This window comes from Saccopteryx bilineata, chromosome 3 (genome assembly GCF_036850765.1).
Source record: "Saccopteryx bilineata isolate mSacBil1 chromosome 3, mSacBil1_pri_phased_curated, whole genome shotgun sequence".
NCBI classification, from domain to species: domain Eukaryota; kingdom Metazoa; phylum Chordata; class Mammalia; order Chiroptera; family Emballonuridae; genus Saccopteryx; species Saccopteryx bilineata.
This window is the reverse complement of record NC_089492.1, coordinates 196,741,858-196,766,193: the sequence shown is the minus strand read 5'-3', so window position 1 is coordinate 196,766,193 and position 24,336 is coordinate 196,741,858. Positions and strand designations below refer to the sequence as shown.

Sequence of the window (24,336 nt, the reverse complement as noted above, 5' to 3'; positions counted from 1 at the left end):
CTGATACCGACTGTGTATGCTTGAACAACTTACTGAACTTTTTATTTCCTCTTAGAAAAAATGGGCTAATAAGATTGGCTCAAAGCATTTGTCATCAGTATTGAACATTTTTAACGGAAAGCTTGGCTAGTCTTAAGCCCAGGTTGAGTGGTAGCTTTTACTTGTTGTCAGCTAGCCAGAGGGAGATTCTCAAAGTTCTGTTTCCCCACAAATCAAGGAAGCATGAAGATGAATGTGGTTACCATCTCCTCAACCACATCCTTGGAATCTTGCCCTCTAGAGACAGAAAGTGTAATATTTCTCATTTTTGCTACTAATGGGAATGAGATCTTGTAGAGAAGGGATAATAAGAATAAGGCTCTTCCTGGATGTAAAGAAATTAGAAACAAGCTTTATCCAAAGTGGAAAGGCAGACAGTAGGGGCGGGCTGAGGAAACTGCAGCCAGGAAGGCACTCACCTTCACAGAAACGCAAGGGCCACCCTGTAAGGTATATCTAAAGACCAAACTATGAAATGCTTCAGCTCAATTAAATGTGTTATTGACTGTAAAGCCAGTAGGCATGGCCACCATCACAGCCGCCCAGCCCATGCAGGTTCACATTGGATTCAGATAGACGGTAAAGAAACAATGGAGCCACAAACTGGTGGGCCATTAGCTTTAATCCTAGCTTGCACCTGGTGGGCAAGTAAAACACACACTAGGCTCCAAGACCCACTCATTCAGTGCTCACAAAGCTACTGACTTATCTGAGTTTCCTAGAATCAGAGGTTTCTAGCTCACCAGATTTATTCACCTCTGTTCCCCATCTCCTTCCTTCTCCCTGCACAAACTCTGCACAAACTGGCTTCTCATTCAGCACTCCACCATCTTGGCTGCTTCTCCTGGCCTCCATGTGGCCCCTCTCTGCTCTCTGCTCTAATGCTAATCTCAGGAACTGAGAGAGAGTAAGCTCCGGTCTGCCCCACTTTATAGTGCAGAAATCAAAATCTTTAATCCAATATACAAAATAGGGAAGTCTCTAATACAAAGTCACTTATCTGAGGCATAATGGGATTGCACCACCCCATATCAAAAAGGGTGGGAAAGGCTTAGTCCTAAAACCAAGCCCCAGGCTACAAGGATTCTGCCTGCCCACAGCCTGCCCCCAACACACATTAATATCACCTGGGTGACAGGGCTTCCACATGGGCAACGCCATCTTTAACAAAGTGAGCATAATATATTTTATCTGCCCAACAGGCTGTAATCCGCTCTCAGCTCATCCACAACTTCATCAGCAAGTCTTTCTAGATCCCCCTCCCAGCCTTCCTTCCTCTACTCCTAGCTGAGAACCCCACCTTGCTACTCTGGGGAATAAGGGGATCCTGCCCACCTCCATTTTCCCATCACCCTTCTCCTGAGGTACAATCTTTCTCTCCTTGTTTTGATAGTATTGTCCACATAAGAAGCCTCCAAACCTGAAAAGAATTTTTATGAGAGTTTATTTGAGTCAAACTGAAGACCTATGTCAGGGGACAAGATCTCAGATGCTCCCGAGAATAACAGTTTGCAGTTTCCTTTATGCATTTGCAGTTAACGAGGGAACATAGGAATATTAAATGGAGGTGGGAGAAGGCAAGGTAGGGATTAATTACAAGATAGTTAAGATTATTTGCTGTCTTGGGGGCTGTTAGGTCTTAGAAAGAAGAGTCTGAAAAGAGGCATGTCAAAGGTGTGTTAACCTAGACCCACAGAAACAATGGACAGAGCTTGCTTAAGTCAAAGATAAGCCTTTTTGAAAATGTGGTATATATATACTATGAAATACTACTCAGCCATAAGAAATGATGACATAGGATCATTTACAACAACATGGATGGACCTTGATAACATAATACTGAGTGAAATAAGTAAATCAGAAAAAACTAAGAACTGTATGATTCCATACATAGATGGGACACAAAATTGAGACTCATGGACATAGATAAGAGTACAGTGGTTACCAAGGGGGGTAAGGGAGGAGAGTGAGGGGGTGGTTGGAGGGGAGGGACATAAAGAAAACCAAATGAAGGGTGACAGAGGACAATTTGACTTTGGGTGATGGGTATACAACATAATCAAATGTCAAAATGATCTGGAGATGTTTTCTCTAAATCTATGTGCTCTAATTGACCCATGTCACCCTGTTAAAATTAATTGTCCAAATAAAACTGTTAAAAAATAAAAATAAAAAAAATAAAAATAAAAAAAAATAAAAAAAATAAGATAAGCCTTTTTACTTAGTAAAACGTTATATGCCTGGAGTGTGACTACTCACCTTGACCTCTCCAGTTAGGAATTTATGACCAGATCATTCTGTAAGTTACTTTCCATGGAACCTCTTTTTCTATCCACACTTCGGTCACCGTTTCACAACCACATGAACATGTGGTTGTTTTACTGTAACATCAACCATTCTTGGAGACTTTTCCCAGGGCTTGCAATTTTGTAGCAGACAGAGATTTTTCTATCTAAATCAGAATGACAGTCTTGCTTTTAAAAATAAAATAACTGCCCTGGCCGGTTGGCTCAGCGGTAGAGCATCGGCCCAGCGTGCGGAGGACCCGGGTTCGATTCCTGGCCAGGGCACACAGGAGAAGCGCCCATTTGCTTCTCCACCCCTCCGCCGCGCCTTCCTCTCTGTCTCTCTCTTCCCCTCCTGCAGCCAAGGCTCCATTGGAGCAAAAATGGCCCGGGCGCTGGGGATGGCTCTGTGGCCTCTGCCTCAGGCGCTAGAGTGGCTCTGGTCGCAACATGGCGACACCCAGGATGGGCAGAGCATCGCCCCCTGGTGGGCAGAGCGTTGCCCCTGGTGGGCGTGCCGGGTGGATCCCGGTCGGGCGCATGCGGGAGTCTGTCTGACTGTCTCTCCCTGTTTCCAGCTTCAGAAAAATGCAAAAGAAAATGCAAAATAAATAAATAAATAAATAAATAAAATAAAATAACTAAAGAATAAAAGGACTCTAAAAGGTTCCAAGTCAGTGGTGTCCAGTGCAGTGTTTTTCTCATGTATAGTTTGCCTTGATTCTTTCACCACATGTGCATGCTGCTGTGGTTTTGGCGACAATGGTTGTGGCCTTCCTCCAGGCCCTGTGCTAAAAGGCTCCTGAAGGTGCTCTCCAGCAAGGTCTCTCCCTGCCCCTCTGGGCTCCGGCTTCTCAGCCCTCCCTTGCCTTTTTCAGACAGACAGGAGCTTCTTGGTCCAATCTCTTCACAGCGACCTGGGGACACCTACTGGGAACACTACACACTCCAGTCCAGACAGAGTGCAGACAGGCCACCCGGTTCTAGACTCATCTCCTCCCAGCGGGCAGAACACAGACGGAGTAAAGGCGTGCATCCTCCTGGGCCTCCGTGCAGAGGTGCACACGCACATCTCTCTCTGGGTGCTTATCCATCCACATTGTCTTGGGAAGCCAGCACAGTACAACAAAGGGGCCTCTTGTCTTAGAGCCACAGGGCTTCACTTTAGTTCTTGTATTCATCTCATCAGCCATGGAATCCTGAACATCGGACCTTCAGTCTCTTCATCTGTAAAACGCTGAAGACAATGCCTACTTTGCTAGATGGTCGGGAGACTTGCTGAACATCAACTAGGAGCTATGGCAGCATGTTTGATAAAAAACAGGAGACTTAGAACAAAGTGAGCAGGCGCACAGGCTGTGCTGGAGGTGGGCACAGCGCCAGTTGTCCGGTAGGAACCTGCCAATTCCTAGCTTCCCTTGGACTCCAAGGGCTGTCATTTTTATCAGGCTTCTTGACTTTTATTATTCTGCCATCAACATACTCCCCTCTGATCTGCCCCCATTAATGACTTAACCCTCTTTCCATGTCGTAGCATATCGTGTTTATAATTTCTTTCAGCTGTCCATAAAAAGGCTCCATCTGTAACCTCCGCCCTGTTCCCAGCGCCATCCCGGGGCTGAGTAGTTCCCAGCATCCGTCCCCACCCCTGCTCAGGGCTGCCGGGTTTGCACCGGTTCCCTAAACAGTGAGGGGCCTGTCCTGCTCCCTGCAGGATGAGCAGGCCTTTCCGGGGCCAGTCCCAGGGCTGGACTGAAACAAGGATTGAGCTGGGCCCAGCAGGTCTCAGCTAGGAATGTTTAGACTGCTAACGTCAGAGCCGGTCTTCCTTGTGTCTTTCGCGAGAGCGCATTCCCGTCTGCGCCCCACGGGCCGAGGTGGCTGTCCTGCTGGTTGCAGACACGTATACTCCCGCGACGGACCCGCCCCAGCTCGGGGATCCCTCTGTCCGCAGGTTTCAGTACAGATGTCTGCCTGCATTCTCCCATCAGACCCCCTTACACTTTGTTGGGCTGCTCGCCTTGCTTGCGAGTGCTTCTGCTCGCTTTCTCTGAAACAAACAGCTGAGGGGTGGGGAGCCCTAAGGAGGAATGACGCTTTATAAATCAAAAAATAATAATCAGAATGGAGTGTACTCTTACAGTCTGTCATCTCCACAGGCTAGTGAATGACAACACTACCCTCTGGTGGCCAACCTGGGCTAGAACCGGAACAGTGGAGACACTGCGCCAGCAGCTTTGGGTTTCCCCACTAATTACATAGAAACCATAACCAAGCGATGAAAATCTTTCCCCAGAAGGCATCTGGGCCAAGAAGAAGTATAATAGAAAAATCTCATGTTTTTAACGTTTGAAAATTTTTTTTGCCCCCAGACTGTGAACGGAATTTTAGAGCTTACTCAAGAAGTTTAGAGCTTACTCAAGAAGCGCAGACCTTTAAGAACACTTTATAATGTTGCTTTTTATAAGCAGAATGTTTAAGCCATTGCTACCTCTGTTAGTGAGTTGACTGAAAATGCCTGTGAGATTCTCTAAAAGGAATGGAAGTTTGTGCTTATTTTGCATTAAGTTAAAAAAATGCCAGTTTTTATGTTTACTTGTTCAGACTGTGAAAAATACATATATATTCAGAACTTAAGTTTTCTGTGAACCAGAAACCTGGCTTCTGCACTCATCCACTTATTCCATGAGAACAATGTGCCTGGAGTTGAAAACGTAATCCAACATGGGTTAAGTATGTCTTTAACGGGGCATTTCATTAAAGTTTCAACCACTCGTTGTAAATATCTCCAGTCTCTAGACTAAGGAAAAAGTTGTAACATACTTGGAAGAGGGGGTGGAGTGTTGCAGTCCAAGAAGACATATTCCTTCTGGTATTTTCCACTCCCTGACTGCATAATCTCTCTATTTATTCATAATTTGAAGAATCCTAGTGTTTCCCATCCTACTCCATGACTGTGTGAGAAGATTAATAAGATAGATTTTAATAATGCACTTTAAGCTTCATTCAAGGGAACAGCTTTACAAAAGTTACCTTTAGACATATGTGTACATATGATACTCCAAAGTAAGAAGTGCTCTGAACATTACAGATTAAGCATAGCCCAAATAAACTGATACAAGCCTCCAGGAAGCATGGTGGCCTTGGACATTCACTTCATGATGCTGAAGTGCCCAATGGGGAGAAACTCTGGCTCTGGTGGAGTTAGAGTGTCATGGTTTGGAAAAGCACTGCCAACCCTTCAGCAACATGGGCTTGCATTGAGTCTGTCTGCTTGTATGCAGAGACTTTTCAATTACTGCTGTAAATGTATTTTCTCTACTTTATGATTTTCTTAATAAGATTTTCTTTTCTCTAGCTTACTTTCTTGTAAGAAGACAGTATAGGTGTATGACATAAACTATGTGTAAATGAATTATTTATGTTATCAGTGAAGCTTCCAGTCAGTAATAGGCTATTAGTAAGTCAGCTTTTGAAATGTCAAAAATTATACACAGGTTTTGACCTAAGGGGTCAGTACCCCAATCCCTATGTTGTTCAAAAGCCAATTGTAAAAACCTGAACAAATAAATGCAAGAAGAAATATGCAAAGGTCCAGACTGCTGTGCAAACTGAATGCTATTCCCACCTTAGATCCTGCAGAATGCTGACGACAGGACCCACTACGTGAAGAGAAAGACAACGTGTGATGAAAGGTTGGAGTGACCCATGAAATGTGTGCACTTAATAACAAGGGCTCCCCCCCACCCAGAGTGAAGAGAGAAATGATTCCTCCACAATGAGAACTCATATTTCACTGATTTGAGAGCTGCCTTCTTTTTTTGAAAATTGTGAAAAAATACATCGGCCTAAAATTTTTTTTTTCTTATTTAAAAAATATTTTTATTTACTTATTGATTGTTAGGGAGAGAGAAATGAGGAGAGACAGAGAAACATCAGCTTGTTCCAATTATTCATACTGTCTGTCATTGGTTAAGTTCTTTTTTTTTTTAATAATTTTATTTTTAATGGGGCAACATCAATAAACCAGGATACATATATTCAAAGATAACAACTCCAGGTTATCTTGTCGTTCACTTATGTTGCATACCCATCACCCAAAGTCAGATTGTCCTCTGTCACCTTCTATCTAGTTTTCTTTGTGCCCCCCCTCCCCCTTTCCCTCTCCCTCTCCCCCCTCCTCCCGTAACCACCACACTCTTGTCAATGTCTCTTAGTTTCACTTTTACGTCCCACCTACGTATGGAATAATGCAGTTCCTGATTTTTTCTGATTTACTTATTTCACTTCGTATAATGTTATCAAGATCCCACCATTTTGCTGTAAATAATCTGATGTCATCATTTCTTATGGCTGAGTAGTATTCCATAGTGTATATGTGCCACATCTTCTTTATCCAGTCATCTATTGACAGGCTTTTTGGTTGTTTCCATGTCCTGGCCACTGTGAACAATGCTGCAATAAACATGGGGCTACATGTGTCTTTACGTATCAATGTTTCTGAGTTTTGGGGGTATATACCCAGTAAAGGGATTGCTGGGTCATAAGGTAATTCTATTTTCAGTTTTTTGAGGAACCACCATACTTTCTTCCATAATGGTTGTACTACTTTACAGTCCCACCAACAGTGGATGAGGGTTCCTTTTTCTCCACAGCCTCTCCATAGCTAATCTAACAGGTGTGAGGTGGTATCTCATTGCAGTTTTGATTTGCATTTCTCTAATAACTAACGAAGATGAGCATCTTTTCATATATCTGTTGGCCATTTGTATTTCTTCCTGGGAGAAGTGTCTGTTCATGTCCTCTTCCCATTTTTGTATTGGATTGTTTGTTTGTTTGTTGTTGAGTTTTATGAGTTCTTTGTATATTTTGGATATTAGGCCCTTATCTGAGCTGTTGTTTGAAAATATCATTTCCCATTTAGTTGGCTGTCTGTTTATTTTGTTATCAGTTTCTCTTGCTGAGCAAAAGCTTCTTAGTCTGATGTAGTCCCATTCATTAATTTTTGCCTTCACTTCTCTTGCCATTGGAGTCAAATTCATAAAATGCTCTTTAAAACCCAGGTCCATGAGTTGAGTACCTATGTCTTCTTCTATGTACTTAATTGTTTCAGGTCTTATGTTTAGATCTTTGATCCATTTTGAGTTAATTTTAGTACAGGGGGATAGACTGTAGTCCAGTTTCATTCTTTTGCATGTGGCTTTCCAGTTTTCCCAGCACCATTTATTGAAGAGGCTTTCTTTTCTCCATTGTGTGTTTTGGCCCCTTTATCAAAAATTATTTGACTATATATATGTGGTTTTATTTCTGGGTTTTCTATTCTGTTCCATTGGTCTGAGTGTCTATTTTTTCTGCCAATACCATGCTGTTTTGATTGTCGTGGCCCTATAATAGAGTTTGAAGTCAGGTATTGTAATGGCCCCAGCTTCATTCTTTTTCTTTAGGATTGCTTTGGCTATTCAGGGGTTTTTATAGTTCCATATAAATCTGATGATTTTTTGCTCCATTTCTTTAAAAAATGTCATTGGAATTTTGATGGGAATTGCATTAAATTTGTATATTGCTTTAGGTAATATGGTAATTTTGACTAAATTTATCCTTCCTAACCAAGAACAAGGTATATTCTTCCATCTCATTATATCTTTTTTGATTTCCCTTAACAATGGTTTATAGTTTTCATTATATAAGTCCTTTACATTCTTTGTTATGTTTATTCCTAAGTATTTTTGTTGTTGTTGTTGCAATCGTGAAGGGGATTATTCTTTTGAGTTCATTCTCAAATGTTTCATTGTTGGCATATAGAAAGGCTATTGACTTCTGTATGTTAATTTTGTATCCTGTGACCTTACTGTATTGGCTTATTGTTTCTAGTAGTCTTTTTGTGGATTCTTTGGGGTTTTCAATGTATAGGATCATATCATCTGCAAAAAGTGATACCTTTACTTCTTCTTTTCCGATATGGATGCCTTTTATTTCTTTGTCTTGTCTGATTGCTCTGTCAGCCTAAAATTTAACATCTTAACCATTTGTAAATGTGCAGTTTGAGAGTCCATGTCATTAAGTACCTTTGCATTGTCATGCAACCATCATCATCTCCCTCCACAAATGCTCTTCGCCTTGCAAAGCTGAAACCCTGTCCCCATTAAATACTAACTCCTCATTCTCCCCTTTGTTCCCCCTAACCCCTGGCAGTCACCATTCTTTCTGCCTCTAGGAATTTGACTACTCTAAGTACTTCATATAAGCAGAAGTATACAGTATTTGTCGCTTTGTGACTGGCTTATCTCACTGAGCATAACATCCTCAAGACTCCCCCGTGTGGTAGCAGCTGTCAGAATTCCCTTCTTCATTAGGGCTGGATCATATTCCATTGTATGTGTGTACTGGGTTTTGTTTATCTATTCTTCAGCTGGTGGAAACTTGGGCTGCTTCTACCTCTTGGCTATGAATATAGGTGTATAATTCTGCTATGAATATAGGTGTATAAATATCTCTGAGTTCTTGCTTTCAAATCTTTGGGATCACATGGTAATTCTGCATTTCTTTCTTTCTTTTTCTTTCTTTTTTAGAACTGTCCCACTGTTTTTTATAAAAATTGCACCATTTTACATTCCCACCAACAGTGCACAAGGGTTCCAATTTTTCCACATTCTAGCCAACACTTGTCATTTGTTGTTTCTTTTATAGACGTTTTTTATTTTTTAAAAGGTAATGTTTTCCATGGCATCTCAGAAAAGAAAGTAACTTAGGGGATGTAGTTAGTCAAAGTCTACTCAGTGTGGACTTGTGGTGGGGCCCACCTTCCCCAGGGTATTGCCATTTCTCCTGCCTACTCCTCCTCCACCTCCTCAGACCTCCCAATCTAAAAGTGCATTGGAATTGGTAGAGGAACGACAACCAAGACTTTTGGGAACCTTGAAGTCCATGTGACCCAGTGCCATGTAACATCCAGAAGGAAACAGCAGCCAGCCTAGACCACAGTCACCTTAACAGCTCTGATACCCTAAACTCATCAGTCTTGAGGTCCAAGCTGCAGTGGCTGCCTGGTTATGTGGGGCCGTGGGCTGATATGCATCCACACAGTGGTTTTAGAAGGAGCCTGGGAAAAGGGAGTGACCTCAGATTATAAAGAAACAAGTCCTTGATAGCCAAAACTGACCAAATAGAAAGCCACTGTGGCCCTGACCAGGTCTAGAAATGAGTTGGGATGGGAAGTCATCCATAGCCTGTTTATAGCCAATGATGTGACTTTCTCAGGTACTGTTTGTATAAAAGTTTTTGAGTACAGCACAATGGTTCAAAACCAATCATTTTCATCCTGGCTTTTAATTTGCAATTGAAATTATTTTATTATAGGTAGCAGAAAGTTATAACTTTTGCTGTGGTTAGTAGATATGCACAGCTTCCCATGAAAACTTTATCTACCAGTTTTGATGTTTGAATATTTAAAACAAGATAAAAATCATCTGAAGGGATCACCTCTTTTTTCACATCTCAACACTCATTTCCCTGAAAAGTCTGTACTCATGCAAAGAGTTGCAAACATAAACCACAGTTATGAGGCCTGTTTTGAAGTGCTGTAAAGGGGAATGCTGGGAGTTCCATCCCTTGTCATGGGAATTACCTTCTTAGGGACAGTGTGGAATTCCAACTGTGGTTAGGGCTTTGCATTTGAACACTAGAAGAGTGAGCTAAGCAAAAAATACACCTGAGTAATTAACCAAGTAATGCTGCTCAAGGAAAAATAAACCCCAAATTGCCATCTTTCTCATCATTAGAGTCATTTCCTTGGGTTCTGTGATCCTGCGACTGCTGTTTTTATCCCCATTTCTTCTCCCAGTGAGTGTCCCCAACCTTGCTGTATATGTGAATCACCTGAGACGATTTCTAAGAGCCCAGGGCCCAGGCTGCTTCCCAGAGGAGTGTCAGGGGCAGACCTGTGACACAGTTGTGAAAGCTCCCTCAATGACTCTCATCGGCTGGCACCCCACAGCCTGGCAGACAGATGGCATGTGGAACTGCAGGCTAACCTGATGGTGCAGGTGAGAAGGACAGCAACAAGTTATAGACATTTTATAGGAAATAATGTATCAAAGATTCTTTGATTTGGGGCAATGAGCCATGGACTTTTGAGAGAGACTGTGACTTTATCTGCAGTTTGAAAGAAAAGCAAAGCACAATGCACATTAACAAAGATGTGAAACCAGAGTTTTGTGAACCCCCTTTTTACCCAAAACTCTTTCTTGTCCTCACTAAACATGGTTTCAATGTATGAATTTAATTAATTCACTCCAAGGAGTAAGTGACTACAGAGAACCAAAGTGATGCCCTTCCTTGGAGCACTCAAACTTGATCCCTCCCTCCCTCAATTCTCAACACATATCTGTTCACACATACAAACATACAGCATGCACACAGTTGCACACACGTGACCAGTCACCATTGTATGAATCTCCATCTTCCCTCAAGTTGTAGATTAGTTTTCTTTTTGCCTTACAGGCCTTTTCCTCTTTACCTAAGATTATCCATTTCCCAGGGCCCTTCTCCTACAGTTTTAAAATTAAATGTAAGTGTTTGTTTGATTTTAGAGATTTTCACTTTTAAAAAAATATGAAAAATAGACAAAAGTCATAAAAATAACAAGCACAGGAGGTAACAGAGAATCAAGCAATATAGAAAATTCTGAAACCGTGGCTCCAACAGTCTTTTTTATTTTATTTTTTGTATTTTTCTGAAGTGAGAAGCAGGGAGGCAGAGAGATAGATTCCCACATGCACTCAACCGGGATCCACCCGCCATACCACCAGGGAGCGATGCTCTGCCCATCTGGGGCATTGCTCCATTGCAACCGGAGCCATCCTAGCACCTGAGGTGGAGGCCATGGAGCCATCCTCAGTGCCCAGGCCAACTTTGCTCCAATGGAGCCTCGGCTGCGGGAGGGGAAGAGAGAGACAGAAAGAAAGGAGAGGGGGAGGGATGGAGAAGCAGATGGGCGCTTCTCCTGTGTGCCCTGACTGGGAATCGAACCCAGGACATCCACATGCCAGCCCGATGCTCTACCACTGAGCCAACCAGCCAGGGCCTCCAATAGTCTTAATTGCTTTTTTTGATAGTTTGGAACATTATTCTATCTCTGGATGCCTTTGTGTTTCCCAGCAGCTGGCCCAGGAAACCCGAAACGTTCGGCTTTTTGCTCTTACTCTTGAGAGTAAAAACTACACTTCACCTGACTCTGTCTTCCCCCAACACTCACCCCTAAGTCCTACAGGACTCTGATGTCACTGGGCTCCTTTTTAGTATCTCTGCTGGCAGGTATATACTAGGCATTTACTTCCACAACACGCTAAGCCTTAAGATCAAAGTCAAGCACTGACTCTACTAAGGCAGAAAGCATTTTGTGCATCACTGAACAGGGGAGGGAGTAGTGAGTGACACGAGGTCTTTCCACCTGCTCCCCAGGATGTGAACAATAAGTGCTAGGCTTCCTCCCTGCAAACCCCAAGTGGGCCAACATGTGGAAGGTATACTGCACAGTACAATAACTTCCAGTACTTATTAATTAAACATGTGACAATGCCATTTATTAAATCTGGTAGAAATGGTTAGAGGTTCAATGGCTTAAAAGAACAAAATACTTGGCCATGTTGAATGACTGACTAATTTTGACATTACTATCAAAATACGACAAAATATCAATGTCAAGCGTGCCACCAGCCTGTCACAGTATCAACTCACTAATTATATCCGCAAAGCCCTTGAAAAGCAGTTGTTCCAAGCACTTGAGAGCATGTGGCCCTAGTGAAAAACACACTGTAGTAGAATGCCTCAACCTTCTCCATTCTGCCCTAGTAACTGAGGTCATTTAGCCACTACTGGCCTTCGATCTTCATCTGTAAATGAATAGTAAGAACATCTACCTTAGGTTCAGGGCATTCTCTGAGAATATTTTAGCATATTGTTTAGGAGCAATTGTATCTGAACAGTGAGCACATAAAAAGGTGCTCGGCATTATTAGTCATCACAGAAATGCAAACATAAACCGCACTGAAAAACACTGCGCTCCCTCTAGAATGGGTGAAGTCAGCAAGTAATGGGTGAACTACACCCGAACTACACCCCAGGTCAGTGAGGGTGGGGAGGAGTTAGAACTCTTACATAGGACCAGGGGGAGTGCAGGGTGGTCTAACCATGTGGCAGAATGGTACCACATGAACTCACACAGGGCCCAGCAACCCCACAGCGAGGCATTTACCCAAGGGAGAAGAATCACATGTCCATGGAAACACTCAAACGCCAACGTTTTAGGGCAGTATTACTCAGATAACCCAGAACTGGGACAACTCAAGTGCCCCTCATATATGAAATGAATAAACGAAGTCTGGAGTACCCTGTGGATAAAAACCACGGAGCACTAGAAAGGAGCAAAATGTTAACACAGCAGCAACGTGGATGGAGCTGAGGAATTACACACTGCTTAATTCTATTTCGTAGAAGTCCAGAAGAGACAACACTATAGGGACATAAAGGTAACCCATAGTTGTTATGGATCAGAGGGCAAGAGGCGATCAATTACAAAGGGACACAATGACATTGTTAGGGTGCTAAAAGTGTTCCATGTCTTGATGAGTGGGGATAACTGCTATATAAAATCACCAACATTCATTACACAGTGTGTATACAGTGTACAGGGTGTACACTTAAAATTCCTTAATTTTATATGGAAATAATGCCTCAGTAAAGCTAGGAATCATTTAAAGCCCCCGTGTAACATCCATTTTAACACCATTATTATGACATCCTCTCTGGGGAAGGCAGTATTTGCTGAGTCCCACTCATGGCCAGCATGGCCCACTTATGTGGCACTTGACCAAGTTCATGGCTCAGCCTCCACTTAGCTCCATCACCTCCATGCCTTCTACAGAGAGTGGCTCTTTCTCTCACTGGCCAGATGAACAACAACAATGGTTCCAGCAGGAGAACCAAACAGCTGTAGGAGCAATGGGCTCCCCAAATTGCTCTTTGGGACAGAACTCAAGGAACAGAGGCTAGTGACAGAGAGGCTTTCCAGTGGCCTTTGCTATTCTCAGGGATCCCTGACCACTAGCTGGGGGATGGAGCCTCCTAGGGAGAGGTGGTATAGGCTGAGCAGAAGAGGCAGGTCTTGAGTAAGAAAGAGTCCTGGGTGAGGTTTGAACCCCAGTGTGGTAACACACAACATTTGCAGGAAGCAGCATCCGTACTCCCATGGCATTGGAAAGAAATACAGGGCCATCCATTCATTCATATAGGCAGGTAAGTTGTGTACTCAAATAAATTGACCTGCCTCTCCCTTTATCAAATGAGGGAGAATTAGTTGACATGACGTAGCAATGGTCATTGCGTTTGCTTCAGATCCAACCTCAAGGACATTGGGATGTTGTCTTAGTTTGAGGCGTTTTGAAAGCAACACCTGAGATACAAGTTTAGATGCAGATAGTTTTGAGGAGAGGACTCTCAGGAGGCAGAGTGAGGGACAAAGAGAGGGAGACCAAAAGGGAAGAAAGGCCCAGCAAGTCTTATTGGTCCGGCTCCCCCAGTGGGCAGCTGGGCTCAACTCCTCCAGGACCTCCTGTGGGACTGGGAAGGACATGACTCGCCATCCTCAACCCAGTGGACAGAAAGCTGACATTCCTCACTGAGTACCAACTCCTCTGAGTTGAGGGTCCCCAAGGGTGTTTGCTCCAGAGCTGTGCACCTGAACAAAGCTGTCCTCTGGGTCTTGGGAAGAAGTTCTGCAGATGAAAGGCAGGGAGCTACTGGGCACACATTTGCACGGGCTTGAAACTGCCCATTGCAGCTGCACTGTACTCAGGTGGATTGCAGGGTGTGGCACCAGCTGCAAGTCTGGGCCCAAGGAGGGCAGCTGACAGTGACAATCCTTCTGGCCAAAAAAGAACACAAACTCACGATCCCTTAAGAGGCTAATGGGTGGAGCAGACTTTTCCCTTCTGTGAGATGGTAGTGGTGCCCCCTCAGTGTTGCTCAGAGGCAAGCGGTAAACTTGGAGGGCTTCCCAAGTTGCCATTGGCCCTCTGATTATGTGAGTTTCTGATGGTGTAGATCTCCCTGGTTCTGGAAAAAGTGGAGGGAAAAGACTGTTACCACATGTCACTCATCCTAAGAATTAGACTAAGCCATTGCACAAGCAAACATGTGGAGGAGATTTCATGGTTTCCCTTTAATGGTATTTCAATTCCTTCAAGGCAAGCCAGGGGCACACTTCCTGCCCCATGCCTTGCACCTGCAACCAAGGCCACAGATCTAAATGGAAGACAAGGTGCTTTGGGGATAACATGATACCCAGCCTTTTATCTGGGGTCAGTGGATTGAATATGCATGTGTGTAATTGGAGCTCCAGGGGTGACTAGACACTTGCTAAATGGCCTGAGGGATTATCTATGCTTTTTGAAGTGTTCTTTGGAGACAGGGGATGATCAGCAGGCTTCAGTCAGCTGATATTTTTGAAATATCAGCTGACTGTGCCAGGCCTGTTCTATGAAGGTCATTCCACCCTAGCACTTTAAGGAAATGGCTCTAATTCTCCAAGAAGCTCACATTCTGGAACAAAACTCTTACCCTCCCACAGGAGAAGAACCAAACCCTCAAGCAGCTCATAGAGGGAAGTCAGAAGGCAAGAGGAGGGATTTCAGATAAGCTCTTAATAACAAAAACTTTTTATTAACAATAGTGTTTCTCAGTATCACAAATTTCCAAAACCTAGCTGAGTACTTTGGGTAACTGTGAGGCCAGTCTATCCCCAGAGTGTATTTGACACTCAGTAAAAAAAGCCTACACTAATTTAAACAACTCCAGAATTGCAGACAAATTTGAACAACGGTTTAGACTAGACGTAAAAGAAAAAAGTAATGGAGTGCTTTCATTTCAAGTGAACATAGCGATTTTAAGACAGAAATGGTAGATAACAGCCTCCAATAAGTCACTGTATGCAGACATGTTTACAATGAGTAATTATCTGGTAAACATGGACCTCGCCTAGGAAAGACTGGATATCGTATTACTCCAATTGTGCTGCCTTGTCTTTCACTGAGATCTGTGGCCTCCCAGGGCAGGTGCTGCAAGGCAGTGTACCAGGAACCTTACCTGCAGGGTGTGTATGTGAATTCATAGGTAATAGAAAACAGTAGCAGTGAACACAGGTACCAGGAGAGCTTCTTTAAGATGTAATCATAAGTGCCACATAGGTGCTGGCTACCTCTGTGACCACAGCTGCTGTCGCTGCAATCATATGTGCCAAAACAACATCTCCTCAGCAACTCTGAAGTCAAAGATGCATTTTTGCAAAATGGAGAGAATTTTGAGACTTCTCAGATGGGCTCTCTCACATTGTTTCTCCGTTCCCTAGTGATTTGGAGCCATCTTCATCATACCAGCTCCCACATAGCTAAGACATGCCTGCGAACAGATACTGGAGGCAGTGTGGAAGTGTATTTCATTATGGCTTTTTGGTTAGGAAGACCTGAGAGTAAACTCCAACTTGGCCACATTGTACCTGAAGACCTTCAACACATTACCTGGCTTGTAGAAGACTCAGTTTATTTACAGGGAAAAATTATATTAGAGCAGGGCAAATCATTTCACAGATGACTGTGCAGATTAAATTAAATAATAACTCTCTTAATGCACAGCCAGGGTCAAAGTATTTGCTTAACTAATGGTGAGAACTGTGATCATTGTATGCCAGGTGACTATTCATGCACATAAGCACCAGTGCTTGAGTACCTACTCAATTTGTCTCCATCTTGGGGCTAGTCTTTTGGGGCAACACTCTGGAACCTTATTTCAATATGGTACTCGAAAGCATAAAAGTCAGTAACACTAGCCCTGGCCGGTTGGCTCAGCGGTAGAGCGTCAGCCTGGCGTGCGGGGGACCTGGGTTCGATTCCCGGCCAGGGCACATAGGAGAAGCGCCCATTTGCTTCTCCACCCCCGCACCCCCTCCTTCCTCTCTGTCTCTCTCTTCCCCTCCTGCAGCCAAGGCTCCATTGGAGCAAAGATGGCCCGGGCACTGAGGATGGCTCTGTGGCCTCTGCCTCAGGTGCTAGAATGGCTCTGGTCACGGCAGAGCGACGCCCCGGAGGGGCAGAGCATCGCCCCCTGGTAGGCAGAGCGTCGCCCCTGGTGGGCGTGCCGGGTGGATCCCAGTCGGGCGCATGCAGGAGTCTGTCTGACTGTCTCTCCCCGTCTCCAGGTTCAGGAAAAAAAAAAAAAAAAGTCGGTAACACTAACCTTCAATGGATTATATCCAGGGAGTATTGCCAGAAAAGAGCTAGTGCAGTTTTTCTTGGAAGGAGATCCAATGGAGTGGATGTCATATGCAGTGCTATTGGGAAACTTCTGGGTATATTGTTTTATGATGCAAGCTGGGTAGCTTCTCACTTGTATTACAGACATCCTTGGCTTTACAGCTAAAGCTGTACTTTGGGTAATTTTTAGCACTAAATGCCTACATTAGAAAAGAAATATTTCAAACCAATGACCAAAGCTTTTTCCTTAAGCAGTGAGAGGGGAAAACAGCAAACTAAAACCAAAGTAAAAGGAGATATAGATGGCTTGAGCAAGGGCTTACTCGGTCTGCTGAAGGCCCACTAGTCAAGGCACATATGAAAAAGCAATCAATGAACAACTAAGGTGTCGCAACGAAAAATTGATGATTGATGCTTCTTATCTCTCTTTGTTCCTGTCTGTCTGTCCCTATCTATCCCTCTCTCTGACTCTGTCTCTGAAAAAAAAGAGATATAGAGGAAATAGTAAAGATAAAAACAGAAATTAATAAAATATAAAACAGAAAAATTAATTGAAAAAAGGGTGTTTTTTAGAGGATTAACAAAATTGATAAACTTCAAGTCAGATTGATTAGGAAAAAAAGAGACGATACAAATCAGGAATAAGAGAAGGGGCATCATCATAGATTCTACAGATAGTTAAAAGATCATAGGGAATATTATCAATAACTTTATACAATAAACTTACATGAAATAGATAAATTTTTTAAAAGATACTATCTACCAACATTAACTACTTTATGTTCCCATTGTTTCAAAATAACACTTGTAAAACATAGGATAAGAGGTGATCTTATAACCAGGTGGTTATCCTATCCTCCTCTATTGTAATGACAATCACTGGGGATGGTGAGCAAGCAAGGACTGGCCTAAGAGTTTGGTTCTTTAGATCAAGTTTATGTTGCTTAGATGAGTTCCTATTTGATCTTAATTTATTTTTTCATTATTTTGACATAGACCACCTGCAGATGCAAAACAGGATAAATTGTTTTTAAAGTACCATATAGGCCTGTCTAAACCTAATATATTTTGTCTCCCTGTCACCTCTATAGTGTTCCCATAGAATAACCACCAATAACTTACAAAAATGCCTAAGTCACTATGCAGCAGAAGCTACTGTATGAAAGCTAACGTGTTTTAAACATGGCTTACTGCTGACTGTGAGAAAAATGGAAATCTCATTTTGCCAACATGAACAAGATCTCCTTTTACAAAGGTTATTTTGAACATTACAAATCCCAATAGATTGTCACAACAGAATCAATTATCATCTGATTTGTTCTTTTTTTATGTCCTAATGTTGTAAAGTGCCTTAAACATTTGGTGTTTTAATAAGCATTTGGATGTTAGTAAGTAGCACAACCTACAGCAAAAGGAGTGCTGAGTCAGACAGAAGGGAAGTGGGGAACAGTGGCCAGAACTATGGGACCTGATTGAGGGGAAGTTAGCAGAAGGTGGGCTGGGCAGACAAACAAACCCAGGTTTTACCTTGGAAGGCTGTAAACTGCTACACATGAGAAAAGCCGCTAATCATAGAATGATAAGATTTTAAACAAACAGGAAGATTTTCAATGAACAAATTTTTAAAAACTATTTTTGGAGCATTTATAGAAGCAGACCATATGTTGTCTTTTGAAACCTTAGAAAAATTTCATAATTTTTTGAAATTTAAACTTCAATTTTATTAAACATATGGGTAAGTTTGCAATTATTCAAAATATTTAAATTAATTTGAAAATAATTAAAATTTCAGAAAAACCTCATATGTGTGTCCAAGTTTTGGGCAATGTTAATATGATATAAAATTGCTAAGGAAATTTACAGTGAACAGGTGTGGGATGTAATTGAAGGGGGAAAAGTTTGACATTAATTAGTAAGAATTATGAATATACTTGGATTGTTTTCTCTTAAGTTGACATCTTTTAAGCATATGTATAAGGGAAGTATTTTTAAAAGTATTAATACAAATGGAAAATAAAATCTCATTTATAATAGTCTTCACTTTTGCAATTAATCACTTAATGAGACATGGAAGGAAAACAAACAAACAAAAAGGATCTCAACCAAAAAAAAAAAAGTACAATTGTAGTTTTGGAGGAAAGTTTATTCAATAAGTATTGCTAATAGTGTTAAAATGTTTTCATTCCAAATCTAGAAAAATAACTTTTTTTTTTTTTTTACAGAGACAGAGAAAGAGTCAGAGAGAGGGACAAATAGGGACAGACAGACAGGAATGAAGAGAGATGAGAAGCATCAATCATTAGTTTTTTGTTGCGACACCTTAGTTTTTATTGATTGCTTTCTCATATGTGCCTTGACCGTGGGCCTTCAGCAGATGGAGTAACCCCTTGCTCGAGCCAGCGACCTTGGGTCCAAGCTGGTGAGCCTTGCTCAACCCAGTTGAGCCCGCTTTCAAGCTGGTGACCTCAGGGTCTCGAACCTGGGTCCTTCGCATCCCAGTCCGATGCTCTATCCACTGCGCCACCGCCTGGTCAGGCAAAATAAGTATATTTTCATGTCAAGGAGTATTTCTGTTGAACCTTGGAGAAAGAAGGATAATTATACCAAAAATAAATCCCCAAGTCTCAAGTAACTTATAAGAGTAGAGAAGCCAAACACACACACACACACACACACACACACACACACACACACACACACACTGTCTAAGTTTAGAAAATAGAGTGACATCAGAGAAATGGTGCCGTGAGGGGTGCTCCCGAAACCTCTCCCTGAAATTTCAACAAATTCAACAACTAGAGACATAAAAACAATCTCAGGAGTATCTGAAATATACACACACCAGACAAAGGTATAATTGGGTGAAAAGGTGAATGAATATATTATATAATCCACTCTGAAGGAAATAAGATGGAGAACGGAGTATTCCACTTTTCTCATTGATCTGAGGAAGGGTTGCCTTCACCTGGAACTGAGAGAAAGGGAGGGCTGGGGGCACAGAAAGAGCTGAACTAGGGCAGAGACATTCAAGCCGAGGACAGAGTGTGCCCACAGCTCAGCCCATGCAGAGATAATGCCAGCAGCAGACCCCAGCAGAGGTGGGCGGGCAGTTGCTTTGTTTGCTCTTGGTTTCCCAATTAGTGAGCGTGGGCAGTGTGCGAGTGGATTCACTTGGTGCCTCGGGTGTGGACACCCATGTTCCCGGATGGAGGGGCTGGGTCAAAGACTGTCAGTGGTAGCCCTCTACGTGGGCTGTGACCAGAGTTTCTGTGTGGTCCCAGTGCCCTGAGCAGCAGCATGAGGGAGGTACACGGAGGGCCAACTTCCCTGTGGGTGCAGTGCCTCTGCCAGCCATACAGGTGAACAAAGCACATTCCCAGGAAAGAGAACTGCGAAAGTGGGGGGGGGGGGGCACGCAGACAGCCTCTGGAGAGCAGATCTGCTGAGTGCTGAATGGAGCCTAATCCACAGTCTGCTCACTGCCTGACGGGTTTACGCTGGTGGCTCTGGCTGACAAAGCCTTCTTTCCCAGGCCTGCAATTTAAGGAGAACTGGAAGAGGGACTTGATAGTTCTCAGGGCCTCTTGCTCTGCACGCAGTGGCTGGGGCAACTTCCAGCCAGCCAATACAGGCTAAAAAGTAGAGTCCCATAGAACAGACCTCAGAGAACACTGCAGAAGTTGGGCAGGCTGGGCTTTAGGCTTCCCAACAAGGGAGAAGCCTGTGGAGAGCAGACCCGTGGAGCACTGAGGCAAATTTAACTAGAACCAGAAATCAGCTCATTCCCCTGCCTGCTTGAGCTGGTGGTTCTGGTTGACAAAGCTTTCATACACAGAGCTGTGTTTTGAACAAACCTGGAGGAGGGTCTTGGCAGCTTTTAGGAACTCTTGTGCTGCAGGCAGTGACTGGGGCAACTTCCTGACAGCTGATACAGATTACAAAGTACAAAAAGCCTGGGGAAAGTAGACCCACAAAGCACTGAGGCATACTAGACATGCCGGAGGCTCATAGAAAGACACCTGAAAAGCAATCAGCTCCCAGCCCTGCTTGATTACACTGGCAGCTCTGGCTGGCAAAGCCTTACCCAGCACCCTGCTTTGAGCAGGGTTAGAGGGGGGATTTGGCAGCTCTTAGAGGCTCTTGCTCTCCAGGCAGTGGCTGGGGTAACTTCACAGCTGGATCCCCAGGCTGCTAATTCAGGAAGGAGAGATTTAGGAAGAGGCTTAGGGGAAACAGATTCTCCCATTGTTGGAGCCTGCAAACGCTGACAAGCCCTGCCTACCAACGGGACCGAGGCCTAGTTTATATCATCACCATAGCGACACATCAATTACAAATCTCTACCTAAGAGTGCCACAGGGGCAGAACCTGGGGTACAGCGCCACCAGCCAAACAGACAGAAAAGAAATAAAAGGGAAGAAGATAACCTCTCAAAACCAGAAAAAATCTACAGTCTTTATAACTTTGTCCATTTTTTTTCTTGTATTTTTTATCTTTTTTTTTTCTCTTCCACCTTGGTCATTTTATTCTTCTTTTCATTTTAAACTTTACTACCCATAGGTGTTACATTTTTCTGTTCTTTTTTTTATGAGTGTTACACTCCAAAAAACTCAAGTTTTTTCCTTTTCTCTCTCTCTCTCTCTCTCTCTCTCTCTCTCTCTGTTTCTTCTTTTCTCTTTCACTTTTTCTCTCCTTTGAATCTCACCCACAAAACAAATTATTTTATTCTGGATTCAAATTTTTTCTTTGTGGCATTTTGTGTGCTTTTTACTTCACTTTTTATCTCTTTAGCATTTCCCTCAACTCCGGCTCTCCATTCTGTAAGGTATTTTTCCCCGCCGAAAAGGAAGGAAGAGGGCTCAGAGCTGCAGAGTGTGGAATAATAAATGGCTTTATTGAGTACAGAGCGCACACCCCGCCTGGCAAGGTTCCCTGCCTGGCTCCGAGGAAAGAAAGAGAAATGGAGGTGCAAGATGGAGGTCAGGGAAGTTGCATGGATTAAACCACGTGGGAGATATTTAAAGGGTCCCTCTAGGGAAGTGGAGCTACTATGACGTGGTGAAATTTCACTGGCTGGCAGACGATCACTTCTTTCCAAATGGTTCCTGGGAAGCTTCCTTTGGCGGGTTTGATTGTGGGCGGTCCTAGCCAAAGTGGGCGGGTCTGAGTTCCCCACATGACTATCCCTCTATCCATCAACCTTACACATTCTATGTAGTTTTTTTCCACTCAATACAATAGAATTTTCATTTTTCACTGTACTTTTTCTTTTTCCTCTTTTTCTCTTCTCTTCTCTTACACTATTTCTCTCATTCAACTATCATTTACAAACAAATTATTTTATTCTTGATCCAAATTTTTTCCTTGTGGCATTTTGTGGGTTCTGGCCTCGTTTCTTTCCTCTTTTCACCTCCCACCAACTCAGGCCCTCCATTCTATGTATTTTTGTTCCACTTAGCACAATTGAATTTTTAGTTTTTCACTGCATTTTTCTCAAATATTTTTTCTTTTTTTCTATCAACTCTTACTAGTGTTATTAACAATACCACTCTCAAATGCCACTAAGGAAAAAGAAATCAAATATCATGGATACAAAAGACAGAGATGTACCTCAGATAGATGAGAAAAAATCTACAGAAAAAAGTTTCAATAGCTTGGAAACCTTGGAGTTAAATGACAGAGATTTTAAAATTTAAGTCCTAAAAATACTCAAGGATATACAAGAAAGCACAGAAAGGCAACTTAGGAAGCTCAGAAAACAACTCAATGAACAGAAAGAATACATCATCAAGGAAATTGAAACTATGAAAACAAATCAAACAGAGATGAAAAACTCAATACATAAACTGAAAAACGAGGTAACAAGCTTAGCCAATAGAATAGGCCAGATAAGGAGAGAATTAGTGACATAGATGATGGGCAACTAGAGGCACTACAGAGAGAAGAGGAGAGAGACTCACGAATTTTAAAAAAAAATGAGAAAGCCCTACAGGAATTGTCTGACTCCATCAGAAAGAGCAACATAAGAATAATGGGTATATCAGAAGGAGAAGAGAGAGAAAATGAAGTAGAGAATATATTCAAACAAATAATAGATGAGAACTTCCCAAGCCTGTGGAAAGAACTAAAGCCTCAAATTCAAGAAGCAAACAGAACACCAAGTTATCTTAACCCTAAACCTAATACAAGGCACATCATAATAAAATTGGCACAAACCAATGACAAAGAAAAAATTCTCAAGGCAGCCAGGGAAAAGAAGAATACAACATATGAAGGAAGGCCCATTAGATTATCAACAGATTTCTCAGCAGAAACTCTACAAGCTAGAAGAGAGTAGACCTCAATATTTAAAGTTCTGAAAGAGAAGAACTTACAGTCAAGAATACTATACTCATCAAAGCTATCCTTCAAATATGAAGGAGAAATAAAAACATTTACAGATACAGAAAAGATGAGGGAATTTATCACCAGGTAACCCCCACTTCAGGAAATACTAAAGGGGGTTTTCCAACCAGATACAAAGAACAAAACAAAACAAAACTACAATTAAAGCTCCATCAAGATCACAATAAAAACAAGACTAATCTGTGACAACAAAAACAAAAAAAATAGAGATGACAAAGATTAACAGTAACAAAGGAGGATGGAGTGCAGAAGCACTTATGAGATAATGTACTACAATGAACATGATATGTATCCTTTCCATTACTTAATAGTAACCAACCCTGAAAAAACCACCACAGAAGCACATGGCTTGAAAAAAGAAGTAACAGAGGAAAGAAGTATGTATTACAACCAAACAAGAACAAATGATAGAAAAACAAAAGAGAAGAACCAAACAAGATACAAAACTATCAGAAAGCAATATATAAAATGGCAATAGGAAACCCTCAAGTGTCAATAATAACACTAAATGTAAATGAATTGAACTCACCAATAAAAAGACACAGAGTAGCAGAATGGACTAAAAAATAAAATCCAACTGTATGCTGCCTACAAGAAACACATCTAAGCTACATGGATAAAAACAAATTCAAAGTGAAAGGTTGAAAAACAATACTCCAAGAAAATAAAATCCAAAAAAAGCAGCTGTAGAAATACTCATACCTAAGAATGCTGACTACAAGATGGCTAAAGTAATCAGAGACAAAAATGGTCATTTCATAATGATAAAGGGGACATTGAATCAAGAAGACATAACACTTCTTAATATATATGCATCAAACCAAGGAGCACCAAAATATATAAGACAGCTACTGACTGACCTAAAAACAAAAACCAACAAAAATACAATCATACTTGGAGACCTAATTCACCACTGACAGATTTAGATCATTCATCCAAACAGAAAATCAATAAAGAAATATTGGCCTTAAATAAAACACTAGAACAATTGAATATGATAGACATTTACAGGACATTTCCTCCCAAAGTGCCAGAGTATACATTTTTTCTCTAGTGTACCAAGAATTGACCATATGTTGGCCACAAAAATAACATCAACAAATTCAGAAATATTGAAATTATATCAAGCATATTCTCTGATCATAAAGCCTTGAAACTAGGATTCAACTGCAAAAAAGAGGTAAACCCACAAAAATGTGGAAACTAAATATCATACTTTTAAAAAATGAGTGGGTCAAAAAAGAAATAAAAGCAGAGATCAAAAGACACATACAGACAAATGAAAATAACAATACAACATATCA

At 42.0% G+C, this 24,336-nt stretch overlaps 1 protein-coding gene across 4 annotated transcripts in view; it reads right to left on the bottom strand.

Moving 5' to 3' along the window:
- Positions 1-24,336, bottom strand: part of MYLK4 (myosin light chain kinase family member 4) — a 164,136-nt gene that overhangs the window by 4,524 nt on the left and 135,276 nt on the right. The window contains exon 13 of one of the 4 annotated variants that reach the window (XM_066264932.1): positions 19,087-19,206. The exons of the other annotated variants lie outside the window; for them this stretch is intronic. The gene's annotated coding sequence lies outside the window, so the exon portion shown is untranslated. Of the gene's footprint in view, positions 1-19,086; positions 19,207-24,336 lie in introns of those variants that run through there. 4 annotated transcript variants of the gene reach the window in all.